This window comes from Stigmatopora argus, chromosome 6 (genome assembly GCF_051989625.1).
Source record: "Stigmatopora argus isolate UIUO_Sarg chromosome 6, RoL_Sarg_1.0, whole genome shotgun sequence".
Lineage (NCBI taxonomy): Eukaryota > Metazoa > Chordata > Actinopteri > Syngnathiformes > Syngnathidae > Stigmatopora > Stigmatopora argus.
Window position 1 is genome coordinate 3,759,045 of NC_135392.1, and position 25,956 is coordinate 3,785,000.

The 25,956-nt window shown below is 26.5% G+C and overlaps 1 long non-coding RNA gene across 2 annotated transcripts in view; it reads left to right on the plus strand.

Annotated features, from left to right (window-relative positions):
• Positions 1 to 225: 225 nt before the first annotated feature.
• LOC144075941 (uncharacterized) overlaps positions 226 to 25,956 on the plus strand; it is a 26,458-nt gene continuing 727 nt past the window's right edge. Inside the window, exons 1-3 of one of the 2 annotated variants that reach the window (XR_013300678.1) lie at positions 226 to 524; positions 595 to 675; positions 25,288 to 25,379. This is a non-coding gene — a long non-coding RNA (uncharacterized LOC144075941). Of the gene's footprint in view, positions 525 to 594; positions 676 to 25,287; positions 25,380 to 25,956 lie in introns of those variants that run through there. The other variant, XR_013300677.1, reaches the window with a different exon arrangement.

The following is a 25,956-nucleotide window of genomic DNA, read 5'->3' on the forward strand; positions in this document are numbered from 1 at the left end:
TACGTTTGGGGTTGAAAAAATGAAAGTTCAAATTACGTTTGGGGTTGAAAAAATTAAAATTCAAATTACGTTTGGGGTTTCAAAAATGACATTTTGAACTAGGATTAGGGCAAATTGTGTTTTTTAGGTGTTGTTGACGAATGCATTTTTAAGTGGAAACAACTGACGGTGCTTTCAAAACATTAAGTAAAGCTCTAAGCATTGGTCACACCAGGCGCTCTCGCATCAGCTGGTCAATCTCTGCATGTTCTTGACCTCAATGTTGGATGAGGCGCTTTTTCCAATTCCTCGCCCATCTTGTAGCCTCAAATCAGCTCGGCCGGATGAGCTTTCTTTCGCTTTGGGGCCGGAACGCTGCTGGGAAAACATGGAGTGAGCGTCTTCCAAAGCCAAACCCCGGTCGAGATTAACCGACGGATACCGAGCGGGATTTAACCAAGGGCTCAAGAGCTAACGCGTCCTTCCACGCTTAGTTGTGAAATCCTCCTTTTCCTCGGATACCAACAAAAAATCATCAATACATGGTAAATATTAACATTCTTGGCTATCATTGATTTGGGACTGGATTTAACTGGAGTTTTTTTGTCATTTCAGTCCAGTTCAACGTGTGTATTTGACTTGACAGTGGCAGTGAGCGGATTCCCTCAACACTGGACAGCGCTCCTAATCTGAACGGTATTCTTCCATTGCATTGGGAATTAAGGGTGGATCAGTGTACATGGCGTTACATCACCAATATAAACAGTGCACCAATGCTAATCCCCCAGTGGCGTCACTAGGCCTACTTTAGGGGCTCGTCTAAATATGCTTTTGCCCCCCCTAAATTGTGCTTTAAAAAAAAAACAAAAAACTAAGCATTTCTTATAAATTAAAAAACATCTTTTATTTTTTGAAAAACAGACCATGTCTAACAAGGCTTTTATAGTTCAGAAAAAGACCATGTATAGTAAGGATATTTTACACCCCCCTGAAAAATGGAGCATATAGAGAGAGTAAGGATATTTTTTGCAAAAAAAAGCAGACCATGTATAGTAAGGCTTTTATTTCCCTCCAAAAAAGACCATGTATAGTAGGGCTATTTTTTTGCAAAAAAAGACCATGTATAAGAAAAAAGACTTGCCATACTATTTCGTTTTTTAAGAAAAAAGCCTTACTACACTATGTTGTTTTTTTAAGAAAAAAAGCCTGACTGAACTATGTCGTCTTTTGAGGGGAAAAAAGCCTTACTATACTATACTAAGTTTAAGTACTATACTAAGTCGTTTTTTAAGAAAAAAAGCCTTACTATACTATGTCGTTTTTTTAAAGCCTTACTATACTATGTCGTTTTTTAAGAAAAAAGCCTTACTATACTATACTAAGTTTAAATACTATACTATGTCCTTAAGAAAAAAAGCCTTACTATACTATGTCGTTTTTTAAGAAAAAAAGCCTTACTATACTATGTCGTTTTTTTAAGAAAAAAAGCCTTACTATACTATGTCGTTTTTTTTAAAGCCTTACATACTATGTCGTTTTTTAAGAAAAAAGCCTTACTATACTATACTAAGTTTAAGTTTAAATACTATACTATGTCCTTAAGAAAAAAAGCCTTACTATACTATGTCGTTTTTTAAGAAAAAAGCCTTACTATACTATGTCGTTTTTTAAAGAAAAAAAGCCTTACTATACTATACTAAGTTTAAATACTATACTATGTCCTTAAGAAAAAAAGCCTTACTATACTATGTCGTTTTTTAAGAAAAAAAGCCTTACTATACTATGTCGTTTTTTTAAGAAAAAAAGCCTTACTATACTATGTCGTTTTTTAAGAAAAAAAGCCTTACTATACTATGTCGTTTTTTTTTTTTTTTAAAAAGCCTTACTATACTATGTCGTTTTTTTAAGCCTTACTATACTATGTCGTTTTTTAAGAAATAAAGCCTTACTATACTAGGTCGTTTTTTTAAGAAAAAAGCCTTACTATACTATGTCGTTTTTTAAGAAAAAAAGCCTTACTATACTATGTCGTTTTTTAAGAAAAAAAGCCTTACTATACTATGTCGTTTTTTAAGAAAAAAGCCTTACTATACTATACTAAGTTTAAGTTTAAATACTATACTATGTCCTTAAGAAAAAAAGCCTTACTATACTATGTCGTTTTTTTAAAGCCTTACTATACTATGTCGTTTTTTTAAGAAAAAAAGCCTTACTATACTATGTCGTTTTTTTAAGAAAAAAAGCCTTACTACACTATGTCGTTTTTTTTAAAGCCTTACTATACTATGTCGTTTTTTAAGAAATAAAGCCTTACTATACTATGTCGTTTTTTAAGAAAAAAAGCCTTACTATACTATGTCGTTTTTTAAGAAAAAAGCCTTACTATACTATGTCGTTTTTTTAAAGCCTTACTATACTATGTCGTTTTTTAAGAAAAAAAGCCTTACTATACTATGTCGTTTTTTAAGAAAAAAAGCCTTACTATACTATGTCGTTTTTTTAAGAAAAAAAGCCTTACTATAATATGTCGTTTTTTTAAAGCCTTACTATACTATGTCGTTTTTTAAGAAAAAAAGCCTTACTATACTACGTCGTTTTTTAAGAAAAAAAGCCTTACTATACTATGTCGTTTTTTAAGAAAAAAGCCTTACTATACTATGTCGTTTTTTAAGAAAAAAGCCTTACTATACTATACTAAGTTTAAGTTTAAATACTATACTATGTCCTTAAGAAAAAAAGCCTTACTATACTATGTCGTTTTTTAAGAAAAAAAGCCTTACTATACTATGTCGTTTTTTTAAGAAAAAAAGCCTTACTATACTATGTTGTTTTTTTAAAGCCTTACTATACTATGTCGTTTTTTAAGAAATAAAGCCTTACTATACTATGTCGTTTTTTAAGAAAAAAGCCTTACTATACTATGTCGTTTTTTAAGAAAAAAAGCCTTACTATACTATGTCGTTTTTTAAGAAAAAAGCCTTACTATACTATACTAAGTTTAAATACTATACTATGTCCTTAAGAAAAAAAGCCTTACTATACTATGTCGTTTTTTAAGAAAAAAGCCTTACTATACTATACTAAGTTTAAATACTATACTATGTCCTTAAGAAAAAAAGCCTTAATATACTATGTCGTTTTTTAAAGAAAAAAAGCCTTACTATACTATGTCGTTTTTTTAAAGCCTTACTATACTATGTCGTTTTTTAAGAAAAAAAGCCTTACTATACTATGTCGTTTTTTAAGAAAAAAAGCCTTACTATACTATGTCGTTTTTTAAGAAAAAAAGCCTTACTATACTATGTCGTTTTTTAAGAAAAAAGCCTTACTATACTATACTAAGTTTAAATACTATACTATGTCCTTAAGAAAAAAAGCCTTACTATACTATGTCGTTTTTTAAGAAAAAAAGCCTTACTATACTATGTCGTTTTTTAAGAAAAAAAGCCTTACTATACTATGTCGTTTTTTAAGAAAAAAAGCCTTACTATACTATGTCGTTTTTTAAGAAAAAAGCCTTACTATACTATGTCGTTTTTTAAGAAAAAAGCCTTACTATACTATACTAAGTTTAAGTTTAAATACTATACTATGTCCTTAAGAAAAAAAGCCTTACTATACTATGTCGTTTTTTAAGAAAAAAGCCTTCCTATACTATACTAAGTTTAAGTTTAAATACTATACTATGTCCTTAAGAAAAAAAGCCTTACTATACTATGTCGTTTTTTTAAGAAAAAAGCCTTCCTATACTATACTAAGTTTAAGTTTAAATACTATACTATGTCCTTAAGAAAAAAAGCCTTACTATACTATGTCGTTTTTTAAGAAAAAAAGCCTTACTATACTATGTCGTTTTTTAAAGAAAAAAAGCCTTACTATACTATGTCGTTTTTTAAGAAAAAAAGCCTTACTATACTATGTCGTTTTTTAAAGAAAAAAAGCCTTACTATACTATGTCGTTTTTTAAAGAAAAAAAGCCTTACTATACTATGTCGTTTTTTTAAGAAAAAAAGCCTTACTATACTATGTCGTTTTTTAAGAAAAAAAGCCTTACTATACTATGTCGTTTTTTTAAAGCCTTACTATACTATGTCGTTTTTTAAGAAAAAAGCCTTACTATACTATGTCGTTTTTTTAAGAAAAAAGCCTTACTATACTATGTCGTTTTTTTAAAGCCTTACTATACTATGTCGTTTTTTAAGAAAAAAAGCCTTACTATACTATGTCGTTTTTTAAGAAAAAAAGCCTTACTATACTATGTCGTTTTTTAAGAAAAAAAGCCTTACTATACTATGTCGTTTTTTAAGAAAAAAGCCTTACTATACTATACTAAGTTTAAATACTATACTATGTCCTTAAGAAAAAAAGCCTTACTATACTATGTCGTTTTTTAAGAAAAAAAGCCTTACTATACTATGTCGTTTTTTAAGAAAAAAAGCCTTACTATACTATGTCGTTTTTTAAGAAAAAAAGCCTTACTATACTATGTCGTTTTTTAAGAAAAAAGCCTTACTATACTATGTCGTTTTTTAAGAAAAAAGCCTTACTATACTATACTAAGTTTAAGTTTAAATACTATACTATGTCCTTAAGAAAAAAAGCCTTACTATACTATGTCGTTTTTTAAGAAAAAAGCCTTACTATACTATGTCGTTTTTTAAGAAAAAAGCCTTACTATACTATACTAAGTTTAAGTTTAAATACTATACTATGTCCTTAAGAAATAAAGCCTTACTATACTATGTCGTTTTTTAAGAAAAAAGCCTTACTATACTATGTCGTTTTTTAAGAAAAAAAGCCTTACTATACTATGTCGTTTTTTAAGAAAAAAGCCTTACTATACTATACTAAGTTTAAGTTTAAATACTATACTATGTCCTTAAGAAAAAAAGCCTTACTATACTATGTCGTTTTTTTAAAGCCTTACTATACTATGTCGTTTTTTAAGAAAAAAGCCTTACTATACTATGTCGTTTTTTTAAGAAAAAAGCCTTACTATACTATGTCGTTTTTTTAAAGCCTTACTATACTATGTCGTTTTTTAAGAAAAAAGCCTTACTATACTATGTCGTTTTTTTAAGAAAAAAGCCTTACTATACTATGTCGTTTTTTTAAAGCCTTACTATACTATGTCGTTTTTTAAGAAAAAAGCCTTCCTATACTATACTAAGTTTAAGTTTAAATACTATACTATGTCCTTAAGAAAAAAAGCCTTACTATACTATGTCGTTTTTTAAGAAAAAAAGCCTTACTATACTATGTCGTTTTTTAAAGAAAAAAAGCCTTACTATACTATGTCGTTTTTTAAAGAAAAAAAGCCTTACTATACTATGTCGTTTTTTAAGAAAAAAAGCCTTACTATACTATGTCGTTTTTTAAGAAAAAAGCCTTACTATACTATGTCGTTTTTTTAAGAAAAAAAGCCTTACTATACTATGTCGTTTTTTTAAAGCCTTACTATACTATGTCGTTTTTTAAGAAAAAAGCCTTACTATACTATACAAAGTTTAAGTTTAAATACTATACTATGTCCTTAAGAAAAAAAGCCTTACTATACTATGTCGTTTTTTTAAGAAAAAAAGCCTTACTATACTATGTCGTTTTTTAAGAAAAAAAGCCTTACTATACTATGTCGTTTTTTTAAAGCCTTACTATACTATGTCGTTTTTTAAGAAAAAAGCCTTACTATACTATGTCGTTTTTTTAAGAAAAAACGCCTTACTATACTATGTCGTTTTTTAAGAAAAAAGCCTTACTATACTATACAAAGTTTAAGTTTAAATACTATACTATGTCCTTAAGAAAAAAAGCCTTACTATACTATGTCGTTTTTTTAAAGCCTTACTATACTATGTCGTTTTTTAAGAAAAAAAGCCTTACTATACTATGTCGTTTTTTAAGAAAAAAAGCCTTACTATACTATGTCGTTTTTTAAGAAAAAAAGCCTTACTATACTATGTCGTTTTTTAAGAAAAAAGCCTTACTATACTATACTAAGTTTAAATACTATACTATGTCCTTAAGAAAAAAAGCCTTACTATACTATGTCGTTTTTTAAGAAAAAAAGCCTTACTATACTATGTCGTTTTTTAAGAAAAAAAGCCTTACTATACTATGTCGTTTTTTTAAAGCCTTACTATACTATGTCGTTTTTTAAGAAAAAAGCCTTACTATACTATGTCGTTTTTTTAAGAAAAAAAGCCTTACTATACTATGTCGTTTTTTTAAAGCCTTACTATACTATGTCGTTTTTTAAGAAAAAAGCCTTACTATACTATACTAAGTTTAAGTTTAAATACTATACTATGTCCTTAAGAAAAAAAGCCTTACTATACTATGTCGTTTTTTTAAAGCCTTACTATACTATGTCGTTTTTTTAAGAAAAAAAGCCTTACTATACTATGTCGTTTTTTTAAGAAAAAAAGCCTTACTACACTATGTCGTTTTTTTTAAAGCCTTACTATACTATGTCGTTTTTTAAGAAATAAAGCCTTACTATACTATGTCGTTTTTTAAGAAAAAAAGCCTTACTATACTATGTCGTTTTTTAAGAAAAAAGCCTTACTATACTATGTCGTTTTTTTAAAGCCTTACTATACTATGTCGTTTTTTAAGAAAAAAAGCCTTACTATACTATGTCGTTTTTTAAGAAAAAAAGCCTTACTATACTATGTCGTTTTTTTAAGAAAAAAAGCCTTACTATAATATGTCGTTTTTTTAAAGCCTTACTATACTATGTCGTTTTTTAAGAAAAAAAGCCTTACTATACTACGTCGTTTTTTAAGAAAAAAAGCCTTACTATACTATGTCGTTTTTTAAGAAAAAAGCCTTACTATACTATGTCGTTTTTTAAGAAAAAAGCCTTACTATACTATACTAAGTTTAAGTTTAAATACTATACTATGTCCTTAAGAAAAAAAGCCTTACTATACTATGTCGTTTTTTAAGAAAAAAAGCCTTACTATACTATGTCGTTTTTTTAAGAAAAAAAGCCTTACTATACTATGTTGTTTTTTTAAAGCCTTACTATACTATGTCGTTTTTTAAGAAATAAAGCCTTACTATACTATGTCGTTTTTTAAGAAAAAAGCCTTACTATACTATGTCGTTTTTTAAGAAAAAAAGCCTTACTATACTATGTCGTTTTTTAAGAAAAAAGCCTTACTATACTATACTAAGTTTAAATACTATACTATGTCCTTAAGAAAAAAAGCCTTACTATACTATGTCGTTTTTTAAGAAAAAAGCCTTACTATACTATACTAAGTTTAAATACTATACTATGTCCTTAAGAAAAAAAGCCTTAATATACTATGTCGTTTTTTAAAGAAAAAAAGCCTTACTATACTATGTCGTTTTTTTAAAGCCTTACTATACTATGTCGTTTTTTAAGAAAAAAAGCCTTACTATACTATGTCGTTTTTTAAGAAAAAAAGCCTTACTATACTATGTCGTTTTTTAAGAAAAAAAGCCTTACTATACTATGTCGTTTTTTAAGAAAAAAGCCTTACTATACTATACTAAGTTTAAATACTATACTATGTCCTTAAGAAAAAAAGCCTTACTATACTATGTCGTTTTTTAAGAAAAAAAGCCTTACTATACTATGTCGTTTTTTAAGAAAAAAAGCCTTACTATACTATGTCGTTTTTTAAGAAAAAAAGCCTTACTATACTATGTCGTTTTTTAAGAAAAAAGCCTTACTATACTATGTCGTTTTTTAAGAAAAAAGCCTTACTATACTATACTAAGTTTAAGTTTAAATACTATACTATGTCCTTAAGAAAAAAAGCCTTACTATACTATGTCGTTTTTTAAGAAAAAAGCCTTCCTATACTATACTAAGTTTAAGTTTAAATACTATACTATGTCCTTAAGAAAAAAAGCCTTACTATACTATGTCGTTTTTTTAAGAAAAAAGCCTTCCTATACTATACTAAGTTTAAGTTTAAATACTATACTATGTCCTTAAGAAAAAAAGCCTTACTATACTATGTCGTTTTTTAAGAAAAAAAGCCTTACTATACTATGTCGTTTTTTAAAGAAAAAAAGCCTTACTATACTATGTCGTTTTTTAAGAAAAAAAGCCTTACTATACTATGTCGTTTTTTAAAGAAAAAAAGCCTTACTATACTATGTCGTTTTTTAAAGAAAAAAAGCCTTACTATACTATGTCGTTTTTTTAAGAAAAAAAGCCTTACTATACTATGTCGTTTTTTAAGAAAAAAAGCCTTACTATACTATGTCGTTTTTTTAAAGCCTTACTATACTATGTCGTTTTTTAAGAAAAAAGCCTTACTATACTATGTCGTTTTTTTAAGAAAAAAGCCTTACTATACTATGTCGTTTTTTTAAAGCCTTACTATACTATGTCGTTTTTTAAGAAAAAAAGCCTTACTATACTATGTCGTTTTTTAAGAAAAAAAGCCTTACTATACTATGTCGTTTTTTAAGAAAAAAAGCCTTACTATACTATGTCGTTTTTTAAGAAAAAAGCCTTACTATACTATACTAAGTTTAAATACTATACTATGTCCTTAAGAAAAAAAGCCTTACTATACTATGTCGTTTTTTAAGAAAAAAAGCCTTACTATACTATGTCGTTTTTTAAGAAAAAAAGCCTTACTATACTATGTCGTTTTTTAAGAAAAAAAGCCTTACTATACTATGTCGTTTTTTAAGAAAAAAGCCTTACTATACTATGTCGTTTTTTAAGAAAAAAGCCTTACTATACTATACTAAGTTTAAGTTTAAATACTATACTATGTCCTTAAGAAAAAAAGCCTTACTATACTATGTCGTTTTTTAAGAAAAAAGCCTTACTATACTATGTCGTTTTTTTAAGAAAAAAAGCCTTACTACACTATGTCGTTTTTTTTAAAGCCTTACTATACTATGTCGTTTTTTAAGAAATAAAGCCTTACTATACTATGTCGTTTTTTAAGAAAAAAAGCCTTACTATACTATGTCGTTTTTTAAGAAAAAAGCCTTACTATACTATGTCGTTTTTTTAAAGCCTTACTATACTATGTCGTTTTTTAAGAAAAAAAGCCTTACTATACTATGTCGTTTTTTAAGAAAAAAAGCCTTACTATACTATGTCGTTTTTTTAAGAAAAAAAGCCTTACTATAATATGTCGTTTTTTTAAAGCCTTACTATACTATGTCGTTTTTTAAGAAAAAAAGCCTTACTATACTACGTCGTTTTTTAAGAAAAAAAGCCTTACTATACTATGTCGTTTTTTAAGAAAAAAGCCTTACTATACTATGTCGTTTTTTAAGAAAAAAGCCTTACTATACTATACTAAGTTTAAGTTTAAATACTATACTATGTCCTTAAGAAAAAAAGCCTTACTATACTATGTCGTTTTTTAAGAAAAAAAGCCTTACTATACTATGTCGTTTTTTTAAGAAAAAAAGCCTTACTATACTATGTTGTTTTTTTAAAGCCTTACTATACTATGTCGTTTTTTAAGAAATAAAGCCTTACTATACTATGTCGTTTTTTAAGAAAAAAGCCTTACTATACTATGTCGTTTTTTAAGAAAAAAAGCCTTACTATACTATGTCGTTTTTTAAGAAAAAAGCCTTACTATACTATACTAAGTTTAAATACTATACTATGTCCTTAAGAAAAAAAGCCTTACTATACTATGTCGTTTTTTAAGAAAAAAGCCTTACTATACTATACTAAGTTTAAATACTATACTATGTCCTTAAGAAAAAAAGCCTTAATATACTATGTCGTTTTTTAAAGAAAAAAAGCCTTACTATACTATGTCGTTTTTTTAAAGCCTTACTATACTATGTCGTTTTTTAAGAAAAAAAGCCTTACTATACTATGTCGTTTTTTAAGAAAAAAAGCCTTACTATACTATGTCGTTTTTTAAGAAAAAAAGCCTTACTATACTATGTCGTTTTTTAAGAAAAAAGCCTTACTATACTATACTAAGTTTAAATACTATACTATGTCCTTAAGAAAAAAAGCCTTACTATACTATGTCGTTTTTTAAGAAAAAAAGCCTTACTATACTATGTCGTTTTTTAAGAAAAAAAGCCTTACTATACTATGTCGTTTTTTAAGAAAAAAAGCCTTACTATACTATGTCGTTTTTTAAGAAAAAAGCCTTACTATACTATGTCGTTTTTTAAGAAAAAAGCCTTACTATACTATACTAAGTTTAAGTTTAAATACTATACTATGTCCTTAAGAAAAAAAGCCTTACTATACTATGTCGTTTTTTAAGAAAAAAGCCTTCCTATACTATACTAAGTTTAAGTTTAAATACTATACTATGTCCTTAAGAAAAAAAGCCTTACTATACTATGTCGTTTTTTTAAGAAAAAAGCCTTCCTATACTATACTAAGTTTAAGTTTAAATACTATACTATGTCCTTAAGAAAAAAAGCCTTACTATACTATGTCGTTTTTTAAGAAAAAAAGCCTTACTATACTATGTCGTTTTTTAAAGAAAAAAAGCCTTACTATACTATGTCGTTTTTTAAGAAAAAAAGCCTTACTATACTATGTCGTTTTTTAAAGAAAAAAAGCCTTACTATACTATGTCGTTTTTTAAAGAAAAAAAGCCTTACTATACTATGTCGTTTTTTTAAGAAAAAAAGCCTTACTATACTATGTCGTTTTTTAAGAAAAAAAGCCTTACTATACTATGTCGTTTTTTTAAAGCCTTACTATACTATGTCGTTTTTTAAGAAAAAAGCCTTACTATACTATGTCGTTTTTTTAAGAAAAAAGCCTTACTATACTATGTCGTTTTTTTAAAGCCTTACTATACTATGTCGTTTTTTAAGAAAAAAAGCCTTACTATACTATGTCGTTTTTTAAGAAAAAAAGCCTTACTATACTATGTCGTTTTTTAAGAAAAAAAGCCTTACTATACTATGTCGTTTTTTAAGAAAAAAGCCTTACTATACTATACTAAGTTTAAATACTATACTATGTCCTTAAGAAAAAAAGCCTTACTATACTATGTCGTTTTTTAAGAAAAAAAGCCTTACTATACTATGTCGTTTTTTAAGAAAAAAAGCCTTACTATACTATGTCGTTTTTTAAGAAAAAAAGCCTTACTATACTATGTCGTTTTTTAAGAAAAAAGCCTTACTATACTATGTCGTTTTTTAAGAAAAAAGCCTTACTATACTATACTAAGTTTAAGTTTAAATACTATACTATGTCCTTAAGAAAAAAAGCCTTACTATACTATGTCGTTTTTTAAGAAAAAAGCCTTACTATACTATGTCGTTTTTTAAGAAAAAAGCCTTACTATACTATACTAAGTTTAAGTTTAAATACTATACTATGTCCTTAAGAAATAAAGCCTTACTATACTATGTCGTTTTTTAAGAAAAAAGCCTTACTATACTATGTCGTTTTTTAAGAAAAAAAGCCTTACTATACTATGTCGTTTTTTAAGAAAAAAGCCTTACTATACTATACTAAGTTTAAGTTTAAATACTATACTATGTCCTTAAGAAAAAAAGCCTTACTATACTATGTCGTTTTTTTAAAGCCTTACTATACTATGTCGTTTTTTAAGAAAAAAGCCTTACTATACTATGTCGTTTTTTTAAGAAAAAAGCCTTACTATACTATGTCGTTTTTTTAAAGCCTTACTATACTATGTCGTTTTTTAAGAAAAAAGCCTTACTATACTATGTCGTTTTTTTAAGAAAAAAGCCTTACTATACTATGTCGTTTTTTTAAAGCCTTACTATACTATGTCGTTTTTTAAGAAAAAAGCCTTCCTATACTATACTAAGTTTAAGTTTAAATACTATACTATGTCCTTAAGAAAAAAAGCCTTACTATACTATGTCGTTTTTTAAGAAAAAAAGCCTTACTATACTATGTCGTTTTTTAAAGAAAAAAAGCCTTACTATACTATGTCGTTTTTTAAAGAAAAAAAGCCTTACTATACTATGTCGTTTTTTAAGAAAAAAAGCCTTACTATACTATGTCGTTTTTTAAGAAAAAAGCCTTACTATACTATGTCGTTTTTTTAAGAAAAAAAGCCTTACTATACTATGTCGTTTTTTTAAAGCCTTACTATACTATGTCGTTTTTTAAGAAAAAAGCCTTACTATACTATACAAAGTTTAAGTTTAAATACTATACTATGTCCTTAAGAAAAAAAGCCTTACTATACTATGTCGTTTTTTTAAGAAAAAAAGCCTTACTATACTATGTCGTTTTTTAAGAAAAAAAGCCTTACTATACTATGTCGTTTTTTTAAAGCCTTACTATACTATGTCGTTTTTTAAGAAAAAAGCCTTACTATACTATGTCGTTTTTTTAAGAAAAAACGCCTTACTATACTATGTCGTTTTTTAAGAAAAAAGCCTTACTATACTATACAAAGTTTAAGTTTAAATACTATACTATGTCCTTAAGAAAAAAAGCCTTACTATACTATGTCGTTTTTTTAAAGCCTTACTATACTATGTCGTTTTTTAAGAAAAAAAGCCTTACTATACTATGTCGTTTTTTAAGAAAAAAAGCCTTACTATACTATGTCGTTTTTTAAGAAAAAAAGCCTTACTATACTATGTCGTTTTTTAAGAAAAAAGCCTTACTATACTATACTAAGTTTAAATACTATACTATGTCCTTAAGAAAAAAAGCCTTACTATACTATGTCGTTTTTTAAGAAAAAAAGCCTTACTATACTATGTCGTTTTTTAAGAAAAAAAGCCTTACTATACTATGTCGTTTTTTTAAAGCCTTACTATACTATGTCGTTTTTTAAGAAAAAAGCCTTACTATACTATGTCGTTTTTTTAAGAAAAAAAGCCTTACTATACTATGTCGTTTTTTTAAAGCCTTACTATACTATGTCGTTTTTTAAGAAAAAAGCCTTACTATACTATACTAAGTTTAAGTTTAAATACTATACTATGTCCTTAAGAAAAAAAGCCTTACTATACTATGTCGTTTTTTTAAAGCCTTACTATACTATGTCGTTTTTTTAAGAAAAAAAGCCTTACTATACTATGTCGTTTTTTTAAGAAAAAAAGCCTTACTACACTATGTCGTTTTTTTTAAAGCCTTACTATACTATGTCGTTTTTTAAGAAATAAAGCCTTACTATACTATGTCGTTTTTTAAGAAAAAAAGCCTTACTATACTATGTCGTTTTTTAAGAAAAAAGCCTTACTATACTATGTCGTTTTTTTAAAGCCTTACTATACTATGTCGTTTTTTAAGAAAAAAAGCCTTACTATACTATGTCGTTTTTTAAGAAAAAAAGCCTTACTATACTATGTCGTTTTTTTAAGAAAAAAAGCCTTACTATAATATGTCGTTTTTTTAAAGCCTTACTATACTATGTCGTTTTTTAAGAAAAAAAGCCTTACTATACTACGTCGTTTTTTAAGAAAAAAAGCCTTACTATACTATGTCGTTTTTTAAGAAAAAAGCCTTACTATACTATGTCGTTTTTTAAGAAAAAAGCCTTACTATACTATACTAAGTTTAAGTTTAAATACTATACTATGTCCTTAAGAAAAAAAGCCTTACTATACTATGTCGTTTTTTAAGAAAAAAAGCCTTACTATACTATGTCGTTTTTTTAAGAAAAAAAGCCTTACTATACTATGTTGTTTTTTTAAAGCCTTACTATACTATGTCGTTTTTTAAGAAATAAAGCCTTACTATACTATGTCGTTTTTTAAGAAAAAAGCCTTACTATACTATGTCGTTTTTTAAGAAAAAAAGCCTTACTATACTATGTCGTTTTTTAAGAAAAAAGCCTTACTATACTATACTAAGTTTAAATACTATACTATGTCCTTAAGAAAAAAAGCCTTACTATACTATGTCGTTTTTTAAGAAAAAAGCCTTACTATACTATACTAAGTTTAAATACTATACTATGTCCTTAAGAAAAAAAGCCTTAATATACTATGTCGTTTTTTAAAGAAAAAAAGCCTTACTATACTATGTCGTTTTTTTAAAGCCTTACTATACTATGTCGTTTTTTAAGAAAAAAAGCCTTACTATACTATGTCGTTTTTTAAGAAAAAAAGCCTTACTATACTATGTCGTTTTTTAAGAAAAAAAGCCTTACTATACTATGTCGTTTTTTAAGAAAAAAGCCTTACTATACTATACTAAGTTTAAATACTATACTATGTCCTTAAGAAAAAAAGCCTTACTATACTATGTCGTTTTTTAAGAAAAAAAGCCTTACTATACTATGTCGTTTTTTAAGAAAAAAAGCCTTACTATACTATGTCGTTTTTTAAGAAAAAAAGCCTTACTATACTATGTCGTTTTTTAAGAAAAAAGCCTTACTATACTATGTCGTTTTTTAAGAAAAAAGCCTTACTATACTATACTAAGTTTAAGTTTAAATACTATACTATGTCCTTAAGAAAAAAAGCCTTACTATACTATGTCGTTTTTTAAGAAAAAAGCCTTCCTATACTATACTAAGTTTAAGTTTAAATACTATACTATGTCCTTAAGAAAAAAAGCCTTACTATACTATGTCGTTTTTTTAAGAAAAAAGCCTTCCTATACTATACTAAGTTTAAGTTTAAATACTATACTATGTCCTTAAGAAAAAAAGCCTTACTATACTATGTCGTTTTTTAAGAAAAAAAGCCTTACTATACTATGTCGTTTTTTAAAGAAAAAAAGCCTTACTATACTATGTCGTTTTTTAAGAAAAAAAGCCTTACTATACTATGTCGTTTTTTAAAGAAAAAAAGCCTTACTATACTATGTCGTTTTTTAAAGAAAAAAAGCCTTACTATACTATGTCGTTTTTTTAAGAAAAAAAGCCTTACTATACTATGTCGTTTTTTAAGAAAAAAAGCCTTACTATACTATGTCGTTTTTTTAAAGCCTTACTATACTATGTCGTTTTTTAAGAAAAAAGCCTTACTATACTATGTCGTTTTTTTAAGAAAAAAGCCTTACTATACTATGTCGTTTTTTTAAAGCCTTACTATACTATGTCGTTTTTTAAGAAAAAAAGCCTTACTATACTATGTCGTTTTTTAAGAAAAAAAGCCTTACTATACTATGTCGTTTTTTAAGAAAAAAAGCCTTACTATACTATGTCGTTTTTTAAGAAAAAAGCCTTACTATACTATACTAAGTTTAAATACTATACTATGTCCTTAAGAAAAAAAGCCTTACTATACTATGTCGTTTTTTAAGAAAAAAAGCCTTACTATACTATGTCGTTTTTTAAGAAAAAAAGCCTTACTATACTATGTCGTTTTTTAAGAAAAAAAGCCTTACTATACTATGTCGTTTTTTAAGAAAAAAGCCTTACTATACTATGTCGTTTTTTAAGAAAAAAGCCTTACTATACTATACTAAGTTTAAGTTTAAATACTATACTATGTCCTTAAGAAAAAAAGCCTTACTATACTATGTCGTTTTTTAAGAAAAAAAGCCTTACTATACTATGTCGTTTTTTAAGAAAAAAAGCCTTACTATACTATGTCGTTTTTTTAAAGCCTTACTATACTATGTCGTTTTTTAAGAAAAAAGCCTTACTATACTATGTCGTTTTTTTAAGAAAAAAAGCCTTACTATACTATGTCGTTTTTTTAAAGCCTTACTATACTATGTCGTTTTTTAAGAAAAAAGCCTTACTATACTATACTAAGTTTAAGTTTAAATACTATACTATGTCCTTAAGAAAAAAAGCCTTACTATACTATGTCGTTTTTTTAAAGCCTTACTATACTATGTCGTTTTTTTAAGAAAAAAAGCCTTACTATACTATGTCGTTTTTTTAAGAAAAAAAGCCTTACTACACTATGTCGTTTTTTTTAAAGCCTTACTATACTATGTCGTTTTTTAAGAAATAAAGCCTTACTATACTATGTCGTTTTTTAAGAAAAAAAGCCTTACTATACTATGTCGTTTTTTAAGAAAAAAGCCTTACTATACTATGTCGTTTTTTTAAAGCCTTACTATACTATGTCGTTTTTTAAGAAAAAAAGCCTTACTATACTATGTCGTTTTTTAAGAAAAAAAGCCTTACTATACTATGTCGTTTTTTTAAGAAAAAAAGCCTTACTATAATATGTCGTTTTTTTAAAGCCTTACTATACTATGTCGTTTTTTAAGAAAAAAAGCCTTACTATACTACGTCGTTTTTTAAGAAAAAAAGCCTTACTATACTATGTCGTTTTTTAAGAAAAAAGCCTTACTATACTATGTCGTTTTTTAAGAAAAAAGCCTTACTATACTATACTAAGTTTAAGTTTAAATACTATACTATGTCCTTAAGAAAAAAAGCCTTACTATACTATGTCGTTTTTTAAGAAAAAAAGCCTTACTATACTATGTCGTTTTTTTAAGAAAAAAAGCCTTACTATACTATGTTGTTTTTTTAAAGCCTTACTATACTATGTCGTTTTTTAAGAAATAAAGCCTTACTATACTATGTCGTTTTTTAAGAAAAAAGCCTTACTATACTATGTCGTTTTTTAAGAAAAAAAGCCTTACTATACTATGTCGTTTTTTAAGAAAAAAGCCTTACTATACTATACTAAGTTTAAATACTATACTATGTCCTTAAGAAAAAAAGCCTTACTATACTATGTCGTTTTTTAAGAAAAAAGCCTTACTATACTATACTAAGTTTAAATACTATACTATGTCCTTAAGAAAAAAAGCCTTAATATACTATGTCGTTTTTTAAAGAAAAAAAGCCTTACTATACTATGTCGTTTTTTTAAAGCCTTACTATACTATGTCGTTTTTTAAGAAAAAAAGCCTTACTATACTATGTCGTTTTTTAAGAAAAAAAGCCTTACTATACTATGTCGTTTTTTAAGAAAAAAAGCCTTACTATACTATGTCGTTTTTTAAGAAAAAAGCCTTACTATACTATACTAAGTTTAAATACTATACTATGTCCTTAAGAAAAAAAGCCTTACTATACTATGTCGTTTTTTAAGAAAAAAAGCCTTACTATACTATGTCGTTTTTTAAGAAAAAAAGCCTTACTATACTATGTCGTTTTTTAAGAAAAAAAGCCTTACTATACTATGTCGTTTTTTAAGAAAAAAGCCTTACTATACTATGTCGTTTTTTAAGAAAAAAGCCTTACTATACTATACTAAGTTTAAGTTTAAATACTATACTATGTCCTTAAGAAAAAAAGCCTTACTATACTATGTCGTTTTTTAAGAAAAAAGCCTTCCTATACTATACTAAGTTTAAGTTTAAATACTATACTATGTCCTTAAGAAAAAAAGCCTTACTATACTATGTCGTTTTTTTAAGAAAAAAGCCTTCCTATACTATACTAAGTTTAAGTTTAAATACTATACTATGTCCTTAAGAAAAAAAGCCTTACTATACTATGTCGTTTTTTAAGAAAAAAAGCCTTACTATACTATGTCGTTTTTTAAAGAAAAAAAGCCTTACTATACTATGTCGTTTTTTAAGAAAAAAAGCCTTACTATACTATGTCGTTTTTTAAAGAAAAAAAGCCTTACTATACTATGTCGTTTTTTAAAGAAAAAAAGCCTTACTATACTATGTCGTTTTTTTAAGAAAAAAAGCCTTACTATACTATGTCGTTTTTTAAGAAAAAAAGCCTTACTATACTATGTCGTTTTTTTAAAGCCTTACTATACTATGTCGTTTTTTAAGAAAAAAGCCTTACTATACTATGTCGTTTTTTTAAGAAAAAAGCCTTACTATACTATGTCGTTTTTTTAAAGCCTTACTATACTATGTCGTTTTTTAAGAAAAAAAGCCTTACTATACTATGTCGTTTTTTAAGAAAAAAAGCCTTACTATACTATGTCGTTTTTTAAGAAAAAAAGCCTTACTATACTATGTCGTTTTTTAAGAAAAAAGCCTTACTATACTATACTAAGTTTAAATACTATACTATGTCCTTAAGAAAAAAAGCCTTACTATACTATGTCGTTTTTTAAGAAAAAAAGCCTTACTATACTATGTCGTTTTTTAAGAAAAAAAGCCTTACTATACTATGTCGTTTTTTAAGAAAAAAAGCCTTACTATACTATGTCGTTTTTTAAGAAAAAAGCCTTACTATACTATGTCGTTTTTTAAGAAAAAAGCCTTACTATACTATACTAAGTTTAAGTTTAAATACTATACTATGTCCTTAAGAAAAAAAGCCTTACTATACTATGTCGTTTTTTAAGAAAAAAGCCTTACTATACTATGTCGTTTTTTAAGAAAAAAGCCTTACTATACTATACTAAGTTTAAGTTTAAATACTATACTATGTCCTTAAGAAATAAAGCCTTACTATACTATGTCGTTTTTTAAGAAAAAAGCCTTACTATACTATGTCGTTTTTTAAGAAAAAAAGCCTTACTATACTATGTCGTTTTTTAAGAAAAAAGCCTTACTATACTATACTAAGTTTAAGTTTAAATACTATACTATGTCCTTAAGAAAAAAAGCCTTACTATACTATGTCGTTTTTTTAAAGCCTTACTATACTATGTCGTTTTTTAAGAAAAAAGCCTTACTATACTATGTCGTTTTTTTAAGAAAAAAGCCTTACTATACTATGTCGTTTTTTTAAAGCCTTACTATACTATGTCGTTTTTTAAGAAAAAAGCCTTACTATACTATGTCGTTTTTTTAAGAAAAAAGCCTTACTATACTATGTCGTTTTTTTAAAGCCTTACTATACTATGTCGTTTTTTAAGAAAAAAGCCTTCCTATACTATACTAAGTTTAAGTTTAAATACTATACTATGTCCTTAAGAAAAAAAGCCTTACTATACTATGTCGTTTTTTAAGAAAAAAAGCCTTACTATACTATGTCGTTTTTTAAAGAAAAAAAGCCTTACTATACTATGTCGTTTTTTAAAGAAAAAAAGCCTTACTATACTATGTCGTTTTTTAAGAAAAAAAGCCTTACTATACTATGTCGTTTTTTAAGAAAAAAGCCTTACTATACTATGTCGTTTTTTTAAGAAAAAAAGCCTTACTATACTATGTCGTTTTTTTAAAGCCTTACTATACTATGTCGTTTTTTAAGAAAAAAGCCTTACTATACTATACAAAGTTTAAGTTTAAATACTATACTATGTCCTTAAGAAAAAAAGCCTTACTATACTATGTCGTTTTTTTAAGAAAAAAAGCCTTACTATACTATGTCGTTTTTTAAGAAAAAAAGCCTTACTATACTATGTCGTTTTTTTAAAGCCTTACTATACTATGTCGTTTTTTAAGAAAAAAGCCTTACTATACTATGTCGTTTTTTTAAGAAAAAACGCCTTACTATACTATGTCGTTTTTTAAGAAAAAAGCCTTACTATACTATACAAAGTTTAAGTTTAAATACTATACTATGTCCTTAAGAAAAAAAGCCTTACTATACTATGTCGTTTTTTTAAAGCCTTACTATACTATGTCGTTTTTTAAGAAAAAAAGCCTTACTATACTATGTCGTTTTTTAAGAAAAAAAGCCTTACTATACTATGTCGTTTTTTAAGAAAAAAAGCCTTACTATACTATGTCGTTTTTTAAGAAAAAAGCCTTACTATACTATACTAAGTTTAAATACTATACTATGTCCTTAAGAAAAAAAGCCTTACTATACTATGTCGTTTTTTAAGAAAAAAAGCCTTACTATACTATGTCGTTTTTTAAGAAAAAAAGCCTTACTATACTATGTCGTTTTTTTAAAGCCTTACTATACTATGTCGTTTTTTAAGAAAAAAGCCTTACTATACTATGTCGTTTTTTTAAGAAAAAAAGCCTTACTATACTATGTCGTTTTTTTAAAGCCTTACTATACTATGTCGTTTTTTAAGAAAAAAGCCTTACTATACTATACTAAGTTTAAGTTTAAATACTATACTATGTCCTTAAGAAAAAAAGCCTTACTATACTATGTCGTTTTTTAAGAAAAAAGCCTTACTATACTATGTCGTTTTTTAAGAAAAAAGCCTTACTATACTATACTAAGTTTAAGTTTAAATACTATACTATGTCCTTAAGAAAAAAAGCCTTACTATACTGTCGTTTTTTTAAGAAAAAAAGCCTTACTATACTATGTCGTTTTTTAAGAAAAAAAGCCTTACTATACTATGTCGTTTTTTAAGAAAAAAGCCTTACTATACTATACTAAGTTTAAGTTTAAATACTATACTATGTCCTTAAGAAAAAAAGCCTTACTATACTATGTCGTTTTTTAAGAAAAAAAGCCTTACTATACTATGTCGTTTTTTTAAGAAAAAAAGCCTTACTATACTATGTCGTTTTTTTTAAAGCCTTACTATACTATGTCGTTTTTTAAGAAAAAAGCCTTACTATACTATACTAAGTTTAAGTTTAAATACTATACTATGTCCTTAAGAAAAAAAGCCTTACTATACTATGTCGTTTTTTAAGAAAAAAGCCTTACTATACTATGTCGTTTTTTAAAGAAAAAAAGCCTTACTATACTATACTAAGTTTAAATACTATACTATGTCCTTAAGAAAAAAAGCCTTACTATACTATGTCGTTTTTTAAGAAAAAAAGCCTTACTATACTATGTCGTTTTTTTAAGAAAAAAAGCCTTACTATACTATGTCGTTTTTTAAGAAAAAAAGCCTTACTATACTATGTCGTTTTTTAAGAAAAAAGCCTTACTATACTATACTAAGTTTAAGTTTAAATACTATACTATGTCCTTAAGAAAAAAAGCCTTACTATACTATGTCGTTTTTTAAGAAATAAAGCCTTACTATACTATGTCGTTTTTTTAAGAAAAAAAGCCTTACTATACTATGTCGTTTTTTAAGAAAAAAGCCTTACTATACTATGTCATTTTTTAAGAAAAAAGGCCTTACTATACTATGTCGTTTTTTAAGAAAAAAAGCCTTACTATACTATGTCGTTTTTTTAAAGCCTTACTATACTATGTCGTTTTTTAAGAAATAAAGCCTTACTATACTATGTCGTTTTTTAAGAAAAAAGCCTTACTATACTATGTCGTTTTTTAAGAAAAAAGCCTTACTATACTATACTAAGTTTAAGTTTAAATACTATACTATGTCCTTAAGAAAAAAAGCCTTACTATACTATGTCGTTTTTTAAGAAAAAAAGCCTTACTATACTATGTCGTTTTTTTAAGAAAAAAAGCCTTACTATACTTTGTCGTTTTTTAAAGAAAAAAAGCCTTACTATACTATGTCGTTTTTTTAAAGCCTTACTATACTATGTCGTTTTTTAAGAAAAAAGCCTTACTATACTATACTAAGTTTAAGTTCAAATACTATACTATGTCCTTAAGAAAAAAAGCCTTACTATACTATGTCGTTTTTTAAGAAAAAAAGCCTTACTATACTATACTAAGTTTAAGTTTAAATACTATACTATGTCCTTAAGAAAAAAAGCCTTACTATACTATGTCGTTTTTTAAGAAAAAAAGCCTTACTATACTATGTCGTTTTTTTAAGAAAAAAAGCCTTACTATACTATGTCGTTTTTTTAAAGCCTTACTATACTATGTCGTTTTTTTAAAGCCTTACTATACTATGTCGTTTTTTAAGAAAAAAAGCCTTACTATACTATGTCGTTTTTTAAGAAAAAAAGCCTTACTATACTATGTCGTTTTTTAAGAAAAAAAGCCTTACTATACTATGTCGTTTTTTAAAGAAAAAAAGCCTTACTATGCTATGTCGTTTTTTTAAGAAAAAAAGCCTTACTATACTATGTCGTTTTTTAAGAAAAAAGCCTTACTATACTATGTCGTTTTTTAAGAAAAAAAGCCTTACTATACTATGTCGTTTTTTAAGAAAAAAGCCTTACTATACTATACTAAGTTTAAATACTATACTATGTCTTTAAGAAAAAAAGCCTTACTATACTATGTCGTTTTTTAAGAAAAAAAGCCTTACTATACTATGTCGTTTTTTTAAAGCCTTACTATACTATGTCGTTTTTTAAGAAAAAAGCCTTACTATACTATGTCGTTTTTTAAGAAAAAAGCCTTACTATACTATGTCGTTTTTTTAAGAAAAAAAGCCTTACTATACTATGTCGTTTTTTAAGAAAAAAGCCTTACTATACTATACTAAGTTTAAGTTTAAATACTATACTATGTCCTTAAGAAAAAAAGCCTTACTATACTGTCGTTTTTTTAAGAAAAAAAGCCTTACTATACTATGTCGTTTTTTAAGAAAAAAAGCCTTACTATACTATGTCGTTTTTTAAGAAAAAAGCCTTACTATACTATACTAAGTTTAAGTTTAAATACTATACTATGTCCTTAAGAAAAAAAGCCTTACTATACTATGTCGTTTTTTTAAGAAAAAAAGCCTTACTATACTATGTCGTTTTTTTAAGAAAAAAAGCCTTACTATACTATGTCGTTTTTTAAGAAAAAAAGCCTTACTATACTATGTCGTTTTTTTAAGAAAAAAAGCCTTACTATACTATGTCGTTTTTTTTAAAGCCTTACTATACTATGTCGTTTTTTAAGAAAAAAGCCTTACTATACTATACTAAGTTTAAGTTTAAATACTATACTATGTCCTTAAGAAAAAAAGCCTTACTATACTATGTCGTTTTTTAAGAAAAAAGCCTTACTATACTATGTCGTTTTTTAAAGAAAAAAAGCCTTACTATACTATACTAAGTTTAAATACTATACTATGTCCTTAAGAAAAAAAGCCTTACTATACTATGTCGTTTTTTAAGAAAAAAAGCCTTACTATACTATGTCGTTTTTTTAAGAAAAAAAGCCTTACTATACTATGTCGTTTTTTTAAAGCCTTACTATACTATGTCGTTTTTTAAGAAAAAAGCCTTACTATACTATACTAAGTTTAAGTTTAAATACTATACTATGTCCTTAAGAAAAAAAGCCTTACTATACTATGTCGTTTTTTAAGAAAAAAAGCCTTACTATACTATGTCGTTTTTTTAAGAAAAAAAGCCTTACTATACTATGTCGTTTTTTTTAAAGCCTTACATACTATGTCGTTTTTTAAGAAAAAAGCCTTACTATACTATACTAAGTTTAAGTTTAAATACTATACTATGTCCTTAAGAAAAAAAGCCTTACTATACTATGTCGTTTTTTAAGAAAAAAGCCTTACTATACTATGTCGTTTTTTAAAGAAAAAAAGCCTTACTATACTATACTAAGTTTAAATACTATACTATGTCCTTAAGAAAAAAAGCCTTACTATACTATGTCGTTTTTTAAGAAAAAAAGCCTTACTATACTATGTCGTTTTTTTAAGAAAAAAAGCCTTACTATACTATGTCGTTTTTTAAGAAAAAAAGCCTTACTATACTATGTCGTTTTTTTTTTTTTTAAAAAAGCCTTACTATACTATGTCGTTTTTTTTAAGCCTTACTATACTATGTCGTTTTTTAAGAAATAAAGCCTTACTATACTAGGTCGTTTTTTTAAGAAAAAAGCCTTACTATACTATGTCGTTTTTTAAGAAAAAAAGCCTTACTATACTATGTCGTTTTTTAAGAAAAAAAGCCTTACTATACTATGTCGTTTTTTTTAAGAAAAAAAGCCTTACTATACTATGTCGTTTTTTTAAAGCCTTACTATACTATGTCGTTTTTTAAGAAAAAAGCCTTACTATACTATACTAAGTTTAAGTTTAAATACTATACTATGTCCTTAAGAAAAAAAGCCTTACTATACTATGTCGTTTTTTAAGAAAAAAAGCCTTACTATACTATGTCGTTTTTTTAAAGCCTTACTATATTATGTCATTTTTTAAGAAAAAAAGCCTTACTATACTATGTCGTTTTTTAAGAAATAAAGCCTTACTATACTATACTAAGTTTAAGTTTAAATACTATACTATGTCCTTAAGAAAAAAAGCCTTACTATACTATGTCGTTTTTTAAGAAAAAAAGCCTTACTATACTATGTCGTTTTTTTAAAGCCTTACTATACTATGTCGTTTTTTAAGAAAAAAAGCCTTACTATACTATGTCGTTTTTTTAAAGCCTTACTATACTATGTCGTTTTTTAAGAAATAAAGCCTTACTATACTATGTCGTTTTTTAAGAAAAAAGCCTTACTATACTATGTCGTTTTTTTAAGAAAAAAAGCCTTACTATACTATGTCGTTTTTTAAGAAAAAAGCCTTACTATACTATACTAAGTTTAAGTTTAAATTCTATACTATGTCCTTAAGAAAAAAGCCGTACTATACTATGTCGTTTTTTAAGAAAAAAAGCCTTACTATACTATGTCGTTTTTTTAAGAAAAAAAGCCTTACTATACTATGTCGTTTTTTTAAAGCCTTACTATACTATGTCGTTTTTTAAGAATTAAAGCCTTACTATATTGTCTTTTTTTAAGAAAAAAAGCCTTACTATACTATCTCGTTTTTTAAGAAAATAAGCCTTACTATACTATGTCGTTTTTTAAGAAAAAAGCCTTACTATACTATGTCGTTTTTTAAGAAAAAAAGCCTTACTATACTATGTCGTTTTTTAAGAAAAAAGCCTTACTATACTACACTAAGTTTAAATACTATACTATGTCCTTAAGAAAAAAAGCCTAACTATACTATGTCGTTTTTTAAGAAAAAAAGCCTTACTATACTATGTGGTTTTTTTAAGAAAAAAAGCCTTACTATACTATGTCGTTTTTTTAAAGCCTTACTATACTATGTCGTTTTTTAAGAAAAAAGCCTTACTATACTACACTAAGTTTAAGTTTAAATACTATACTATGTCCTTAAGAAAAAAAGCCTTACTATACTATGTCGTTTTTTAAGAAAAAAAGCCTTACTATACTATGTCGTTTTTTAAAGCCTTACTATACTATACTAAATTTAAGTTTAGGTTTAAGTTTAAGTACTATACTATGTCTTTTTTTAAGAAAAAAAGCCTTACTATACTATGGTGTTTTTTAAGAGAAAAAAAAGCCTTACTATACTATGTCGTTTTTTAAGAAAAAAAGCCTTACTATACTATACTAAGTTTAAGTTTAAATACTATACTATGTCCTTAAGAAAAAAGCCTTACTATACTGTCGTTTTTTAAGAAAAAAAGCCTTACTATACTATGTCGTTTTTTAAAGCCTTACTATACTGTGTCGTTTTTTTAAAGCCTTACTATACTATACTAAGTTTAAGTTTAAATACTATACTATGTCCTTAAGAAAAAAAGCCTTACTATACTATGTCGTTTTTTTAAGAAAAAAGCCTTACTATACTATGTCGTTTTTTAAGAAAAAAGTTTTTAAAGCTTTCAAAGCTTTTATTTGTTTAAATAAACACACCATGTATAGTAGGGCTTTATTTTTGTGGGGAAAAAAACATTCATCAGAAGGCTATTCTTGTGTTCAGCCAGCCTCCCATGCCTTCCTTTGGAACCTGGAAAGGAAACAGAGTACCTGGAGAAAACCAACTTCAAACATACAAAGCCCACACAACACAGTAAGTGCTGAACCTTGGCTTGAACCCACAATCTCAGAATTGTGAGATCAATGCATTAACCATTCATCCATTTACATGTACATAAGACTTTTTCTTTCAAAAAATGACCATGTTTGGTAAGGCTTTTATTAGTTTAAAAAACAACATGCATAGTACAGCTGTATTTTTTTGTAAAAAAAAAAAAAAAACTGTTACAGCCCTTGTCTCGGAACCAACCGACCTAATCCGGCTCCTCCTGTACCTTGACATCACACACTAGGCTTTAGCAGGGATGATAAGAAGGTCAATAACTGACCCAATGCGTGACCTCAAACACAATAGGATTAAAAATGCACGCTTCAGGTGAGTGTGCATGCACAATTTGTACATTAAATTGAAGTAGAAAAAAAAACAATGGCAAATATCACACTTCAAAAAGACCCAAGACACACAAATCAACAGTAATTCTAACTTATTTTCTTTTTGCATTGAAAAAATACAACATTAAAAAACCACCAAAAGCCACAAAAAGTACAGCGTGTTCTAAAATGTTTGAGCCCATTTAGTAGGCCACAAATTTTACCAATTTTCGTTGAAATG